Here is an 18216-nt window from a genome sequence, read left to right as displayed (position 1 = left end):
CTAGACACTGTCGATCTTCAGACCGGATCCCACCTTATTTACACATTCTGTTTATACAGGCCGATTCGGCTTTACAGTTACAAATGCACCTATGTCATATGGGTCACATATTTCAGGATCACAACTAGATCCTGAATTTCGAAAAGTAATACCTTGTCAGCGCCTTCAGTTTCGGGGGGGGGGGGGGGGATCTTCGACACCTCACTCCAGCGACTTTTCTTGCCATGGTCCAAAACACGGACCCTAATGACCTTGGTCACAACAGTATTGTCAGTGCCTCATCCATCAATCTTGTGCATAAAGTTGTTGGCCACAATGGTTTCCACCTTTTGAGACCATTCAGTACGTCAGATTCCACTTGTGGGAATTCCAGTCGGAAATTCTCCAAGATTGTACGCGATGCTCAGCATTCCTCTCGTCTCAGTTTCTCATGCTGTCCAACAGCAATCATCAATCTCTCCTTTGGCAGCTGGTTTTTGATCATCTCCTCCAAGGACATTCCTTCGTTACTCTGTACTGGGTTTTTGTAACAATGAACGAGAGTCTCCTTGTATTGGGTGATGTTACATTACATCTTCACCTCAAGCGCTTTGGTCACTATAGGAGATGTCTCGTCTCTATAGATCAATGGGGTAATTCCAAGTTGATCGCAGCAGGAATTTTGTTAGCAGTTGGGCAAAACCATGGGGGTCATTCCGAGTTGTTCGCTCGTTATTTTTTTCTCGCAACGGAGCGATTAGTCGCTAATGCGCATGCGCAATGTCCGCAGTGCGACTGCGCCAAGTAAATTTGCTATGCAGTTAGGAATTTTACTCACGGCATTACGAGGCTTTTTCTTCGTTCTGGTGATCGGAGTGTGATTGACAGGAAGTGGGTGTTTCTGGGCGGAAACAGGCCGTTTTATGGGAGTGTGTGAAAAAACGCTACCGTTTCTGGGAAAAACGCGGGAGTGGCTGGAGAAACGGAGGAGTGCCTGGGCGAACACTGGGTGTGTTTGTGACGTCAAACCAGGAACGACAAGCACTGAACTGATCGCAGATGCCGAGTAAGTCTGGAGCTACGCAGAAACTGCTAAGAAGTGTCTATTCGCAATTCTGCTAATCTTTCGTTCGCAATATTGATAAGCTAAGATTCACTCCCAGTAGGCGGCGGCTTAGCGTGTGCAAAGCTGCTAAAAGCAGCTTGCGAGCGAACAACTCGGAATGACCCCCCATGTGCACTGCAGGGGAGGCAGATATAACATGTGCAGAAAGAGTTAGATTTGGGTGGGGTGTGTTCAATCTGCAATCTAATTTGCAGTGTAAAAATAAAGCAGCCAGTATTTACCCTATCCACCCAAATCTAACTCTTTCTGCACATGTTATATCTGCCTCCCCTGCAGTGCACATGGTTTTGCCCAACTGCTAACAAAATTCCTGCTGCGATCAACTTGGAATTACCCCCAATGTGCTCAAGCTCCAAGACAATTTTTTCTGTTTCTCTTATGCTGCTTTCACATTGCAAAACCTGCTTTTGAAACGGTTCTTTAAATGGTTCTTAAAAACGGATCTGAGCAGTTAAACCCCCTTCACATTGCATGTTGTAACCAGTATATTACCATTTCATTACCGTTTTGGTACCTTTCACACTGAACCCGTTTCACCCATACAAAACAGTTGTTGTCATTTTAAATGTTTATTTCTTGTTTCTGCCTGGTGACAACACGCATGGAGGCAGCCTATCACCTTCTGGGGCTTGCAAATACCGTTTCAGACCCTTTCACACTGCACAATGAAACGGGTCTGAAACGGGTAGGACCCTGCTTTTTTACCGTTTCAAAATACCGGTATTTTGAAAATGGTAAATTGAAGGTGACCCTTTCACATCGCAGCTCGAACCGTTTAGGAAGCCTGAAAAATCGGCAATTTACCGGGTTCAAGCTGCGGTGTTAGAAGTTCAATTCATGCTGCTTGGCCTTTACATTCAACTGATGTTCCATTCATTACAAACAAGCTAGTCTTCCTTATGCCAATTGCCTCAGCTCAGCGGGTTTCAGAGTTCGGAATTTTTGTCTTGCAAACCGCCTTTCTTGTCTTCCATGGAGATAGGTGGTTTCTATATGGTTCCTTTGTTCCTTCCTGAAAGTTGTTTTGGCATTCAACTTGAACCAGGATTTTGTCTTCCCTGTTTTTCTTCCTTCATCATGTTCCCATGACAAGTATGATCTGGCTTTGCAGGACGTTTCCCGAGTTCTGTGGATTTATTTGGACAAGATTTTCCACTGCACAAATTCTCTGCTTGTTCTATATGATGCACTTACATGTGGTTGGCCACCTACAACCACATGTAAGTGCATCATATAGAATAAGTAGAGAACACATGGACTCCGCCGAGTCATGACTCGAGTCTATTTCAGTAGGGGGTGACCAACACCAGACCAGGTGTTATCGCATTCCACTAGTGGGGTGGCAACCTTTTTAGGCGTCGTGACACAAGGTTTCAGCGGAACAGGAATTTAAAGCTACAGTTTAAGTGCCTGCTCCTCCAGCCTACCTGCAATCCCAAGGTTCAGTAGTGGGGTAGATGTATCAACCTGGAGAAGGCATAAGGAAGTGATAAACCAGTGATAAGTGCAAGGTGATAACGCCCCAGCCAATCAGCTCCAATATGTAAATGAACAGTTAGGAGCTGATTGGCTGGTGCATTTATCACCTTGCACTTATCACTGGTTTATCACTTCCTTATGCCTTCTCCAGGTTAATACATCTGCCCCAGTGTTCCCCCAGCCTGCTTAGGAGAAAAGGATTCCACATTAAGGGGTCTATTTACTAAGCCTTGGATGGAGATAAAGTCAACAGAGATGAAGTACCAGCCAGTAAGCTCCTAACTGTCATTTTTCAAACCCAGCCTGTGACATGTCAGTTAGAAGCGGATTGGCTGGTACTTTATCTCCATCTAGACCCCTAAGTGACCAAAAATCCTCTTTCTTGTTCATTTAAATATTTATAAAACACACAGTTTGACTACACAATTATTTTAATAGGGGTCAGAATTAGACACCCTCAGTGTATATCTCCCCAAATCTCAGTGCTAAGATGTGATGTAGTTGTCTCTTTATGATGCAATACATTTTTCATCACTGGCTACAGCAACAATTTTACTTCTGGATGTGTCCAGTTTAGCAGACAGCACCTGTTACGTATAATAGAATGTTGATTAAAAAATATGAATGGTCATAGGTTTCTCTAAATGTTAGCGTAGCTTAAGGTGCAGTGTGCATTCTAGACACCACTACCTTTACATTTTCTAGAAGATGTTTTCAGCAGAAAAGTTCATTAAAATGAATGTATACATTTATTTATTTATTTTATGTCTGCTTCAACCAATAAGAGTGTATGTGGTGCTGGATTAGCAGCTCCTGTGGTTGGTACTTATGCCGGGTTTTTGCAATATTTGGCTTTGATAGATACAAAAGGTTGCCATAGTGAGAGCTGACTGCCAGCTTGCAACCACTATGTAGAATTCACTCTCTTCTGTATCCCTTTTCTGAGGAGAGTGCTCTAGACTCCTCCAGCCGTGTGAGGATGCCGCCCTCCCTCCGAGTATATAATATGTGCGCCTCAGCTGCAAGAATGAGAAAGTCTGAGAGTGTAAATAGCATCTCGATTTAGCACACTTCACTGCCTTTCCCTGCCTGGACGCAGATCAATATTCAGCAGCCTCTCTTTGGCTGTATGGCAATCTGGAAGTGGCTGCAAATCTGGCTTGATCATCCTGAAGAAAATATTACACTGTACATGTACATAAACAATGTGTACTGCGTGATACTATGTGTAAACAAGCTTGTTTGTTTACATAGTGGCAGTTTATATCATACAGAATGTTAACCTGTTACTGCCACACTGTAGGGGTGCAATTCAAGTAGTTTCTGGTCCTGAAGGTTCAAGTGAAATAATAATGGCAAAAAATTTTTTTTTTTTAAATCAAATTAAATACTGTGTATATTCAGCTAGTGTCTGAATCACAGTTTGTGTAGATGCACTGTCGCTGGGAAATGAAGCAAGGTAATTGGTTAATACATTTGCCTTTTTCTGCTGTGAGCACAACTGCTAAAAAGACCATACTGCAGGTATGGATTCAGCTGGGAATGTCTCCTTTCTCTGTCTTTTAAGGGAAAACTACTGCATGTGTTTAGGATGACTTAGCTGGAGTCTTCATTGGCTAAAGAATCTAGTCACCAAATGTTTAATGTCTGGGAAAGTGACATAACTATACTCTCAGTGCAGACACAATGGCTGCTTAACCAATTATTTTAATCTATGGGGGTTTCCTAGTCCGCATGTCATGGCCATCCTACTCGATTTTTATTTTATGTGATTTACCTTATGAGTTTTATTTTTTGTGGAATTTTTTGGTTTGGCACATGATTTTTGTACGCTATATTTTTAGGAGACATTCATGTGTTATCTTTGTCCTTTTTACAATGTTATCATTGTGACAATGGGGGTAATTCAGACCTGATCATAGCAGCAAATTTGTTAGCAGTTGGGCAAAACCATGGTGGTCATTCCGAGTTGATCACTCGTTGCCGTTTTTGCCCCGCGCTCGTTCATCGCTGGTCCCCCGTCGGCTGTACATGCAGGCCAATATGGATGATCTCGTCCATATTTGCCTGCAGTTCTATGGAGCCGTGTGATGGGGGGAGTGAAGAAACTTCACTCCCCCCGTCACTGCCCCCCTGCCGCCGGGTCGCCCGTCGGCCGTATCCGCCGTCGGGCAGCTCGGCGGCGGATCGGCCAGTGTGTAGGGCCTATTAGATTTGGGTGGGTTATTTTGTTTCTGTGCAGGGTAAATACTGGCTGCTTTATTTTTACACTGCAATTTAGATTTCAGTTTAAAAACACCCCACCCAAATCTAACTCTCTCTGCACATGTTATATCTGCCCCCCCCCCCCCCCTGCAGTGCACATGGGGGGTCATTCCGACCTGATCGCACGCTGCAGTTTTTTGCAGCGCAGCGATCAGGTCACTACTGTGCATGCGTATGCACCGCAATGTGCAGGCACTTCGTAAGGGTACAAAGCGGTTTGTTGCTGTGTGATGGATTTAACGAAGAATCCATTCGCACAGCCGATCACAAGGTGATTGATAGAAAGAAGATGTTTCTGGGTGGCAACTGACCGTTTTCTGGGAGTGCCGTGGAAAACGCAGGCGTGTCCAGGTGTTTGCAGGGTGGGTGTCTGACGTCAATTCCGGGACCTGAAAGGCTGAAGTGATCGCAGCGGCTGAGTAAGTTCAGACCTACTCAGAAACTGCACAAAAACTTTTTGCACAGCACAAGCGATCGCACACTTGCTCTGCTAAAATACACTCCCCCATAGGCGGCAACTATCTGATCACACGGCTGCAAAAAACTGCTACCGTGCGATCAACTCTGAATGACCCACATGGTTTTGCCCAACTACTAACAAATTTGCTGCTACGATCAGGTCTGAATTGCCCCCAATGTACAATGTTTGAGTCTTTGCTCAAAATGCCTTTTTCACTACTCTAAAAGTAGGTAGGTAATTGTTATCAGCACAACAGTCATGTTCTTTATGTTTTGTAATATGGGCTTTATTCACGTTTGTATGCAAATGCAATTGCTATTCTCTAGGCTGTGGAGCTGCTAATGTTAGCAAGTGAAGAAGCCACTCAGGAATAAAAAAAACCACCCACCGGACTCATAGTAAACTGAATTGCAGTTGTGTACACGTTATAGGGCTATACGCAATTACAGAGAACATCGAAGCTAAGGATTGGTCTATGGCTGCACAGAGTGGGCACAGCGACTCAGACGCCAAGTATTTTCACGTATGATCACGCAGCCATCAGAAGATATACGTCCCAAAACGGCCATGACATGCTTGCATTTTCCCAACCATTCCCTTTAATCTCCCTGTAACACCTGCAAACAGCCACATCCTGTCAATCACTCTGTGATAAAGTCGTTAGTGCAAGCATGATCACAGCGGCAGCTTGGCGCATTCGCATTGCAAACACTGCATAAGCGCAGTTTGCAGATAATCACTCCAGTGCATGAACATTGCCCATTGTGTACAAACTTGAATTAGGCCCTATGACCAATGATAAAACAAAGACAGTTGGATGGTGCTTGCAAAAAAAAAGAAAAGGAAAAAAATGCTGTTATGGATCAAATAAGCAGCAAAAAAACATCTGTGTGTAATGTACTGATTAACTAATGTGATGTCTGCATAAATTAAAACTCCCAATAGACAGGATTTTGCATAGTAACATTGATGCCTCTGGCGGCCACTAAAATTGTCACTTTTTCTTCCCTTACACAAAGTACTGTACCATAATTATTTGTATACCAGTACTTTAGGGCATGTCCACACAAACTGCTGGGATAATTATGCTGCATCATGTTGTTGCAATAACCTAGATACCATGTCATTGCTGATTGTGCGGACAGTTTAAGGGAGATTAATGGGTCTTTAGGCTGCACCAGGTAACGCAAATTATAGTGAAGTCCCTAATCATAATAAGACACCCATACAAGGGAAAACCTGTACGGCATATTAATTTAGACTGCTGCAGCAACAAACGTATTTACATTTATTCCCTACAGGGGGGTACACATGGAGAGATCCGTGCTTACATTCTAAGCAATCTGAATCTCTCAATCTTCATAGCGATAGCGATGCACAGCCATGACCCTGGTCGGGAGAAGGGTTGTGGACCTGGGACTTAGGGCCAGATTTATCAAGCCTTGGAGAGTGATAAATTGCTCGGAGATAAAGTACCAGCCAATTAGCTCCTTACTGTCATTTTTCAAACACAGCCTGGAACATGGCAGTTAGGAGTTGGTTGGTTGGTTGGTACTTTATAACTGCAATTTATCACTCCCCTAGGCTTGATAAATCTGGGCCTTAGTCCCAGATCGTTTGCATTCAGACATACCAAAATTGATTTTGATGCATGTCTTAAAGGGGTCTTAAAAAAATTATGGTTGATCAAGATTTCTAAGAAATAGCAGTATAAATATAATAAGCAGGATTCAATTTATTTTTCATTGAAACCTTAATTTGAAAAAAAAAAAAAAAAAGGTATTAACCCCACATAAAAAAAACAGAACTGTTTTGTTCTAGCCCTTTCCTATCAAAGGCTGTATTAAATTTCTATAATGTACATTAGCATTTGCCACTTCTGTTAGGACATCTTTCTCTTCTAGCCCATGGTACTGTAAGTTACAATATTTATGACCTATCCTTTTAACTTAATTTCCATTAATAAGGTTCTGGGGCAGAAGTAATTAACCAAGTTCATTTGTTTGAATCTCTAGTGCCGTTCATGCATTTAGTTTTTCTACTTAGTGTTCCTTCTGCATTTTCTCTGACGTCCTAGTGGATGCTGGGACTCCGTAAGGACCATGGGGAATAGCGGCTCCGCAGGAGACAGGGCACAAAATAAAAGCTTAAGGATCAGGTGGTGTGCACTGGCTCCTCCCCCTATGACCCTCCTCCAAGCCTCAGTTAGATTTTTGTGCCCGGCCGAGAAGGGTGCAATCTAGGTGGCTCTCCTGAGCTGCTTAGAATAAAAGTTTAGTTAGGTTTTTTTATTTTCAGTGAGTCCTGCTGGCAACAGGCTCACTGCATCGTGGGACTAAGGGGAGAAGAAACGGACTCACCTGAGTGCAGAGTGGATCGGGTTTCTTAGGCTACTGGACACTAGCTCCAGAGGGACGATCACAGGTTCAGCCTGGATGGGTCACCGGAGCCGCGCCGCCGTCCCCCTTACAGAGCCAGAAGAGACGAAGAGGTCCGGTGAAATCGGCGGCAGAAGACATCCTGTCTTCAGACTAAGGTAGCGCACAGCACCGCAGCTGTGCGCCATTGCTCTCAGCACACTTCACACTCCGGTCACTGAGGGTGCAGGGCGCTGGGGGGGGAGCGCCCTGAGACGCAATATAACAGAATACCTTAGGTGGCAAAACAGAATACATCACATATAGCTCCTGGGCTATATGGATGTATTTTAATCCCCTGCCATTTTACACAAAAAAGCGGGAGATAAGGACGTCGTGAAGGGGCGGAGCCTATCTCCTCAGCACACAAGCGCCATTTTCCCTCACAGCTCCGCTGGAAGGACGGCTCCCTGACTCTCCCCTGCAGTCCTGCTTCAGAATCAGGGTAAAAAAGAGAAGGGGGGGCACGTTTGGCAGCAAATAAATATATTAACAGCAGCTATAAGGGAGTAACACTTATATAAGGTTATCCCTATATATATATATATATATGTATAGCGCTGGGTGTGTGCTGGCAGACTCTCCCTCTGTCTCTCCAAAGGGCTAAGTGGGGTCCTGTCCTCTATCAGAGCATTCCCGGTGTGTGTGCTGTGTGTCGGTACGCGTGTGTCGACATGTATGAGGAGGAAAATGATGTGGAGGCGGAGCAGTTGCCTGTGTTGGTGATGTCACCCCCTAGGGAGTCGACACCTGACTGGATGATTGTATTTAAACAATTAAGTGATAATGTCAGCAATTTACAAAAAACTGTTGACGACATGAGACAGCCGGCAAATCAATTAGTGCCTGTCCAGGCGTCTCAAACACCGTCAGGGGCGCTAAAACGCCCGTTACCTCAGTGGGTCGACACAGACCCTGACACAGATACTGAGTCTAGTGTCGACGGTGACGAGACAAACGTAATGTCCAGTAGGGCCACACGTTACATGATCACGGCAATGAAAGAGGCATTGAACCTTTCTGACACTACAAGTACCACAAAGAAGGGTATTATGTGGGGTGAGAAAAAACTACCAATATTTTTTCCTGAGTCAGAGGAAATAAATGAGGTGTGTGAAAAAGCGTGGGTTTCCCCCGATAAAAAACAGCTAATTTCTAAAAAATTATTAGCATTATATCCTTTCCCGCCAGAGGTTAGGGCGCGTTGGGAAACACCCCCTAGGGTAGATAAGGCGCTCACACGTTTATCAAAACAAGTAGCGTTACCGTCTCCTGATACGGCTACCCTCAAAGAACCAGCTGATAGAAGGCTGGAAAATATCCTAAAAAGTATATACACACATACTGGTGTTATACTGCGACCAGCAATCGCCTCAGCCTGGATGTGCAGTGCTGGAGTCGCATGGTCGGATTCCCTGACCGAGAATATTGATACCCTGGATAGGGACAATATTTTGTTAACTATAGAACATTTAAAGGATGCATTACTATATATGCGTGATGCACAGAGGGATATTTGCACCCTGGCATCAAGAGTAAGTGCTATGTCCATCTCTGCCAGAAGAGCGTTATGGACGCGACAGTGGTCAGGGGATGCGGAATCCAAACGGCACATGGAAGTATTGCCGTATAAAGGGGAGGAGTTATTTGGGGCTGGTCTATCGGACCTGGTGGCCACGGCAACGGCTGGAAAATCCACCTTTTTACCCCAGGTCACTCCACATCAGCAGAAAAAGACACCGTCTTTTCAAACTCAGTCCTTTCGTTCCCATAAGTACAAGCGAGCAAAAGGCCACTCCTTTCTGCCCCGGGGCAGAGGAAGAGGAAAAAGACTGCACCATGCAGCCGCTTCCCAGGAGCAGAAGCCCTCCCCTGCTTCTGCCAAGTCTTCAGCATGACGCTGGGGCTTTACAAGCAGACTCAGATATGGTGGGGGCCCGTCTCAAGAATTTCATCGCGCAGTGGGCTCACTCGCAAGTGGATCCCTGGATTCTACAGGTAGTATCGCAGGGGTACAAACTGGAATTCGAGACGTTTCCCCCTCATCGGTTCCTGAAGTCTGCTTTACCAAAGTCTCCCTCCGACAGGGAGGCAGTTTTGGAAGCCATTCACAAGCTGTATTCCCAGCAGGTGATAATCAAGGTACCCCTCCTGCAACAGGGAAAGGGGTATTATTCCACGCTGTTTGTGGTACCGAAGCCGGACGGCTCGGTGAGACCAATTTTAAATCTGAAATCCTTGAACACTTACATAAAAAGGTTCAAATTCAAGATGGAGTCACTCAGAGCAGTGATAGCGAACCTGGAAGAAGGGGACTATATGGTGTCTCTGGACATCAAAGATGCTTATCTCCACGTCCCAATATACCCTTCTCACCAAGGGTACCTCAGGTTTGTAGTACAAAACTGTCATTATCAGTTTCAGACGCTGCCGTTTGGATTGTCCACGGCACCTCGGGTCTTTACCAAGGTAATGGCCGAAATGATGATTCTTCTACGAAGAAAGGGCATTTTAATTATCCCTTACTTGGACGATCTCCTGATAAGGGCAAGATCCAGGGAACAGTTAGAAGTCGGAGTAGCACTATCTCAGGTAGTGTTACGTCAGCACGGGTGGATTCCAAATATTCCAAAATCGCAGCTGATTCCAACGACACGTCTACTGTTCCTAGGAATGATTTTGGACACAGTCCAGAAGAAGGTGTTTCTCCCGGAGGAGAAGGCCAGGGAGTTATCCGAGCTAGTCAGGAACCTCCTAAAACCAGGACAGGTCTCAGTGCATCAGTGCACGAGGGTCCTGGGAAAAATGGTGGCTTCTTACGAAGCGATTCCATTCGGAAGATTCCATGCAAGAACGTTTCAGTGGGATCTACTGGACAAATGGTCCGCATCGCATCTGCAGATGCATCAGCGGATAACCCTGTCGCCAAGGACAAGGGTGTCTCTCCTGTGGTGGCTGCAGAGTGCTCATCTACTAGAGGGCCGCAGATTTGGCATTCAGGATTGGATCCTGGTAACCACGGATGCCAGCCTGAGAGGCTGGGGAGCAGTCACACAGGGAAGGAATTTCCAGGGCTTGTGGTCAAGCATGGAAACATCTCTTCATATAAACATTCTGGAACTAAGGGCCATTTACAATGCCCTAAGTCAAGCAAAACCTCTGCTTCAGGGTCAGGCGGTGTTGATCCAATCGGACAACATCACGTCAGTCGCCCACGTAAACAGACAGGGCGGCACGAGAAGCAGGAGGGCAATGGCAGAAGCTGCAAGGATTCTTCGCTGGGCGGAAAATCATGTGATAGCACTGTCAGCAGTGTTCATTCCGGGAGTGGACAACTGGGAAGCAGACTTCCTCAGCAGACACGACCTTCACCCGGGAGAGTGGGGACTTCACCCAGAAGTCTTCCACCTGATTGTAAACCGTTGGGAAAAACCAAAGGTGGACATGATGGCGTCACGTCTAAACAAAAAACTGGACAGATATTGCGCCAGGTCAAGGGACCCTCAGGCAATAGCAGTGGACGCTCTGGTAACGCCGTGGGTGTACCAGTCAGTGTATGTGTTCCCTCCTCTGCCTCTCATACCAAAAGTACTGAGAATCATAAGAAGGAGAGGAGTAAGAACTATACTCGTGGTTCCGGATTGGCCAAGAAGGACTTGGTACCCGGAACTTCAAGAGATGCTCACGGACGAACCGTGGCCTCTACCTCTAAGAAAGGACCTGCTACTGCAGGGGCCTTGTCTGTTCCAAGACTTACCGCGGCTGCGTTTGACGGCATGGCGGTTGAACGCCGGATCCTGAGGGAAAAAGGCATTCCAGAAGAAGTCATCCCTACTCTGGTCAAAGCCAGGAAGGACGTAACCGCAAAACATTATCACCGCATTTGGCGTAAATATGTTGCGTGGTGTGAGGCCAAGAAAGCCCCTACAGAGGAATTTCAACTGGGTCGTTTCCTTCGTTTCCTGCAAACAGGACTGTCTATGGGCCTAAAATTGGGGTCCATTAAGGTTCAAATTTCGGCCCTGTCGATTTTCTTCCAGAAAGAACTGGCTTCAGTACCTGAAGTTCAGACTTTTGTAAAAGGGGTGCTGCACATACAGCCTCCTTTTGTGCCTCCAGTGGCACCTTGGGATCTCAATGTTGTGTTGAGTTTTCTAAAGTCACATTGGTTTGAACCACTTTCCACTGTGGACTTAAAATATCTCACATGGAAGGTGTCGATGCTGTTAGCCTTGGCTTCAGCCAGGCGTGGTCAGAATTGGCGGCTTTATCATATAAAAGCCCTTACTTAATTTTTCATTCTGACAGGGCGGAATTGAGGACTCGTCCTCAATTTCTACCTAAGGTGGTTTCTGCATTTCACATGAACCAACCTATTGTGGTACCTGCGGCTACCAGGGACTTAGAGGACTCTAAGTTGCTTGACGTTGTCAGGGCCTTGAAAATATATGTTTCCAGGACGGCTGGAGTCAGAAAATCTGACTCGCTGTTTATCCTGTATGCACCCAACAAGCTGGGTGCTCCTGCTTCAAAGCAGACGATTGCTCGTTGGATTTGTAGTACAATTCAGCTTGCACATTCTGTGGCAGGATTGCCACAACCAAAATCAGTAAAAGCCCATTCCACAAGGAAAGTGGGCTCATCTTGGGCGGCTGCCCGAGGGGTCTCGGCTTTACAACTTTGCCGAGCAGCTACTTGGTCAGGGGCAAACACGTTTGCTAAATTCTACAAATTTGATACCCTGGCTGAGGAGGACCTGGAGTTCTCTCATTCGGTGCTGCAGAGTCATCCGCACTCTCCCGCCCGTTTGGGAGCTTTGGTATAATCCCCATGGTCCTTACGGAGTCCCAGCATCCACTAGGACGTCAGAGAAAATAAGATTTTACTTACCGATAAATCTATTTCTCGTAGTCCGTAGTGGATGCTGGGCGCCCATCCCTAGTGCGGATTGTCTGCAATACTTGTATATAGTTATTGTTACAAAAATTCGGGTTATTATTGTTGTGAGCCATCTTTTCAGAGGCTCCTTTGCGTTTATCATACTGTTAACTGGGTTCAGATCACGAGTTGTACGGTGTGATTGGTGTGGCCGGTATGAGTCTTACCCGGGATTCAATATCCTTCCTTATTATGTACGCTCGTCCGGGCACAGTATCCTAACTGAGGCTTGGAGGAGGGTCATAGGGGGAGGAGCCAGTGCACACCACCTGATCCTTAAGCTTTTATTTTGTGCCCTGTCTCCTGCGGAGCCGCTATTCCCCATGGTCCTTACGGAGTCCCAGCATCCACTACGGACTACGAGAAATAGATTTATCGGTAAGTAAAATCTTATTTTTCCTGATTGTCTTTCAAAGAAATGGACGTGAACATAATGTTATATATTAAATTATGCTTTTTAATTGCAATCAGGAATTGATAAAGTGAGGGTTCAGGTGTCTGCAATCTACCAGCATTAACTCCAAACATTTGTCTGAAATCTCCATTTGCATGCAGCATATGTTTTCCCAGACTTGTCATTTGATATGTGTGCTTTGTTCTGTGTGTCCTACTAGAATTACAGGTATACCTTTCTCTTTGCAAACTACGCTTCTAAGTCGCTTATTTTTCCTTGTCTGGCAGATTCAAGTTTTGGGAAGCAATTATATCATTTCTGCAAGTACAGTAGCTGCCCCCCTGTCCTGATCTATCATCAGCTTTACCTGGTGAGTAATCTGTGTCCGGCTTTTAAATGCCACCTTATATTACTGAAAGAAATTATATCTAAGTGAACATTGTACAGAAGAAGTAGAAATAAAGCAATAATTTATATTCATGCATGCTAAGGAATAGTAGCAACATTTGTGCACTGAAACTGTTCAAGTGAATGGAATAAGCAACAGTGTATCTCTTCTGGTTGTCATTTAATATGATTTCATTAGTGTAACTGCTCTAATTTTGCCAGATAAGATCTGAGTCTGCTGTAACAAAATTTGCCTCTTAACATCTTGGTTCAGCCTGATTCTTCTGTGTGTCTCTTTATGCATTGGAATTGTGGTGCTATAATATTCCCAAGTGTAACCATTGCTTTTTCACAAAGGACTATTTTTGGGTTCATCCTTTGTGAACTAGTGACATCACTGAGTAATGCCCGAGTTGTGAGTAATTGCACCTCTGTGATGTCACATATTATGTAATCTATTAAAATGCTTGTAAACAGTAATAGTGGGCGACCTCATATCCTGTCAAGGTTTATCTAAGCTAAAGAAATGTGGACAGTTATTTTCAGACTATTGCATAGTCCTCTCCATCTATCATTTATTCATGCTATGGTAAACCACCTAAGGAGAGGTGGTGATGTAGTGCTATCATTGTCTCCATATTAATGGCAAACTGAATCTAGAAGCAGTAGTTGTGACAATATTAATTATCTGATTTGCCAAATATACTTCTTGCTATAACATAGCAGGAAATATTTCCTTCTATAAAATTTCATTTTTAAAGTAGGGTTCATATTATACAATTAGGCCAATCAACAGATAATTATGATCGGACGGATAATTGTATAGTGTGTATGCAGGAGCATTAGAGATCAAAGGAAAGTACAAACCAAGCAAGAGATTGCTCAGTGTGTACAAGTGTGCGCCAATTCCATAATCGATTTGTCGAATCGAAATGTTTATCAGATTGGTGGCACTCGTTGCATAGGGTATACTCAGTTTAAGTAGTAAATGATTCAATAAAACCTGGGTGTAAGTTATTTTGTACCTAAAACCTATTTTCTCTGAACATTTGCCGTTTGCAGTGCTGAAGTATTGTAATAGATGCAAGCCTCTGAGTGATATGACTAATAGTAGTAGAGAGTGTCCAGTTGTTTATACATTCCATAATGGAACACTTTATAAAAGTCATGTGACCTGATATGTGGGGTCCACATACTGTATGTTGGATGTTCTTCAATTGTTGAAAAGATTGCACACTGTGGGGCGTATTCAATTAGCCGGAAGGTTTACCTCACAGCTAATTGTCGGTGCTGCCCAATTCAGTTAGCTGCGGGAACCCTCTGCACTAATTACCAGGTATAGGATTTTTTCTTGCAGCCTTAGGAACTGCAAGGAAAAATCAGTGTTAAAATACAAATTCTGCATTTTAACTCATGGCAAACACAGTGATTACACAGTTTATGGGGAATCAGTGGGTTAGCACGTGTTAACCCAGTGATTACCACACAGGCAAAAGGACGTCTAATTGAATAACTTTTCCCTGCACAGCGCCATTAATTAACTGTGGGGCAAATCCCTGCGGCTAATTGAATATGCCCCTAAGCAATGACGTTGTACCACATGTTTTGTAAACAGATAATGGGGTGCTCCACGAGCAGGGCCGACGCAACCCACTCAGCAGAGTATGCAAAGCAGGGAGGAGAGGCGCTCTCCATACGCTACGTGTGCCACGGTACAGACTTAAGCCGGTTGTGCGGCGCTGCATCGTTGGCAAGGCACCAGTGAGCTCTGCTCTGGAAAGAGAGGTAGTGTGTGGGTGGAGAGGAAGGTTTGGGCACCAATAGCATCAAGAGAGCTGGAAATGGGAGAGAGCTGTTTGTCGAGAAGAAGGCTGATGTGGGCAATGCAGAAGGGGAGGGACAAGGCACCTGTAACCGCACCGCTCAGTGATGGCCAGCGGGAGACCTTGAGGCTCTAGCCAGTGCACCACAGGCACTGAAGGGGTCACAGCTGCACCTGGTCCAATGGACACAGTAGCTGGAAGTGAACACAGTGGTGGTGGGGGAAGGGGGTGACACAGTGGATGGGAGAGAACACATGGGTGGGATGGTGACACAGTGCCTGGAGTGAACACAGGGGTTGGGGGAGGGTGACGCTGTGTGTGGAAATGAACACAAGGATTGGGGATGACATAGTGCCTGGAAATGAGTGGCACAGTGCCTGGAAGTTGCCCACCTGTACCCATGTCGCTCAGTGATGGCCAGTGGGAGACCTCCGAGGCACCAGTTGGCACACCACAGACACTGAGGAGTGCAGCAGCACCTGGTCTAATAGATCAGGTAAGCAGGTCAGATTTCTGGGGAACAGACAGCGGTGAACGGGGGTGGGAGGGGGAGCTTTGGACTACACAGTGGCTGGAACTAAACACTGGGGTGGGGAGTGACAGTGGCTGAGAGAGAACACAGGGGTGGGGGTGGCCCAGAAACTGTAAATTAACGCAGGGGTAGGGGGTGACAGTGTCTGGAAGTGAACACTGGGGTGGGTGGGGGGGGAACAGTAGAAAGGGGGTAGAGTCAAAGGCAAAGAGAAACAGAAGGGGTCACAATGAAGCAGTAGGAGGTACATATAGAGACAGAATGGGGCACAGAGGGAGAAAGGGGTACAGAGAGGCATAAGGGGGTACAGATAGAGGCACAAAGAGGCAGAAAAGTATACAGATGAAGGCAGAAAGGGGCACAGATAAAGGCACAGGTAGAAGCATATACAGAATGGGGCACATATAGAAGCGTGGAAAGACAGACAGACAGAAGGGGATACAGGTAGAAGGAAATGTCTAATAGGTTGGTTTAGGCAACACAACAAATTACTTCAAAGTTGTAGACAAGTCTCGAGTGATATATTTTTCAATTAAAAAGTGGGTGGGGGGAAAGGAGGGGGTCAGACCAGTGACGTGCAGTGAGGTGAGGCAGAGCCTTTCCTGTCATACTAACGTATACTCCAGAATTTTTACTATATAAAGTATATAAAAAATACAAAGACTATATTAGAAATATTAACTTTGTATTATTCTAATAATTTTTATAGTCAAACCTCTGAAGTAAAAAGTAGAGATGAGCGCCTGAAATTTTTCGGGTTTTGTGTTTTGGTTTTGGGTTCGGTTCCGCGGCCGTGTTTTGGGTTCGACCGCGTTTTGGCAAAACCTCACCAAATTTTTTTTGTCGGATTCGGGTGTGTTTTGGATTCGGGTGTTTTTTTAAAAAAACACTAAAAAACAGCATAAATCATAGAATTTGGGGGTCATTTTGATCCCATATTATTATTAACCTCAAAAACCATAATTTCCACTCATTTTCAGTCTATTCTGAATACCTCACACCTCACAATATTATTTTTAGTCCTAAAATTTGCACCAAGGTCGCTGGATGACTAAGCTAAGCGACACTAGTGGCCGACACAAACACCTGGCCCATCTAGGAGTGGCACTGCAGTGTCACGCAGGATGTCCCTTCCAAAAAACCCTCCCCAATCAGCACATGACGCAAAGAAAAAAAGAGGCGCAATGAGGTAGCTGACTGTGTGAGTAAGATAAGCAACCCTAGTGGCCGACACAAACACCGGGCCCATTTAGGAGTGGCACTGCAGTGTCACGCAGGATGTCCCTTCCAAAAAACCCTCCCCAATCAGCACATGACGCAAAGAAAAAAAGAGGCGCAATGAGGTAGCTGACTGTGTGAGTAAGATTAGCGACCCTAGTGGCCGACACAAACACCGGGCCCATTTATGAGTGGCACTGCAGTGTCACGCAGGATGTCCCTTCCAAAAAACCCTCCCCAATCAGCACATGACGCAAAGAAAAAAAGAGGCGCAATGAGGTAGCTGACTGTGTGAGTAAGATTAGCGACCCTAGTGGCCGACACAAACACCGGGCCCATTTAGGAGTGGCACTGCAGTGTCACGCAGGATGTCCCTTCCAAAAAACCCTCCCCAATCAGCACATGACGCAAAGAAAAAAAGAGGCGCAATGAGGTAGCTGACTGTGTGAGTAAGATTAGCGACCCTAGTGGCCGACACAAACACCGGGCCCATTTAGGAGTGGCACTGCAGTGTCACGCAGGATGTCCCTTCCAAAAAACCCTCCCCAATCAGCACATGACGCAAAGAAAAAAAGAGGCGCAATGAGGTAGCTGACTGTGTGAGTAAGATTAGCGACCCTAGTGGCCGACACAAACACCGGGCCCATTTAGGAGTGGCACTGCAGTGTCACGCAGGATGTCCCTTCCAAAAAACCCTTCCCAATCAGCACATGACGCAAAGAAAAAAAGAGGCGCAATGAGGTAGCTGACTGTGTAAGTAAGATTAGCGACCCTAGTGGCCGACACAAACACCGGGCCCATTTAGGAGTGGCACTGCAGTGTCACGCAGGATGTCCCTTCCAAAAAACCCTCCCCAATCAGCACATGACGCAAAGAAAAAAAGAGGCGCAATGAGGTAGCTGACTGTGTGAGTAAGATTAGCGACCCTAGTGGCCGACACAAACACCGGGCCCATTTAGGAGTGGCACTGCAGTGTCACGCAGGATGTCCCTTCCAAAAAAACCTCCCCAATCAGCACATGACGCAAAGAAAAAAAGAGGCGCAATGAGGTAGCTGACTGTGTGAGTAAGATTAGCGACCCTAGTGGCCGACACAAACACCGGGCCCATTTAGGAGTGGCACTGCAGTGTCACGCAGGATGTCCCTTCCAAAAAACCCTCCCCAATCAGCACATGACGCAAAGAAAAAAAGAGGCGCA

The 18216-nt window shown here is 45.6% G+C and overlaps 1 protein-coding gene and 1 long non-coding RNA gene across 6 annotated transcripts in view; one reads left to right on the top strand and one right to left on the bottom strand.

Moving 5' to 3' along the window:
- Positions 1-18216, top strand: part of SRCIN1 (SRC kinase signaling inhibitor 1) — a 900548-nt gene that overhangs the window by 19254 nt on the left and 863078 nt on the right. For all 5 annotated transcript variants that reach the window (XM_063959672.1, XM_063959669.1, XM_063959667.1 and 2 more), the window contains one exon: positions 13346-13428. The gene's annotated coding sequence lies outside the window, so the exon portion shown is untranslated. The remainder of the gene's footprint in view (positions 1-13345; positions 13429-18216) is intronic.
- LOC135055515 (uncharacterized) overlaps positions 1-18216 on the bottom strand; it is a 171526-nt gene that overhangs the window by 112201 nt on the left and 41109 nt on the right. The window lies entirely within an intron of this gene.

This window comes from Pseudophryne corroboree, chromosome 3 (genome assembly GCF_028390025.1).
Source record: "Pseudophryne corroboree isolate aPseCor3 chromosome 3, aPseCor3.hap2, whole genome shotgun sequence".
Taxonomy (NCBI): domain Eukaryota; kingdom Metazoa; phylum Chordata; class Amphibia; order Anura; family Myobatrachidae; genus Pseudophryne; species Pseudophryne corroboree.
Note: the sequence above shows the minus strand (reverse complement) of the source record. Positions and strands in the feature narration are given on the sequence as shown.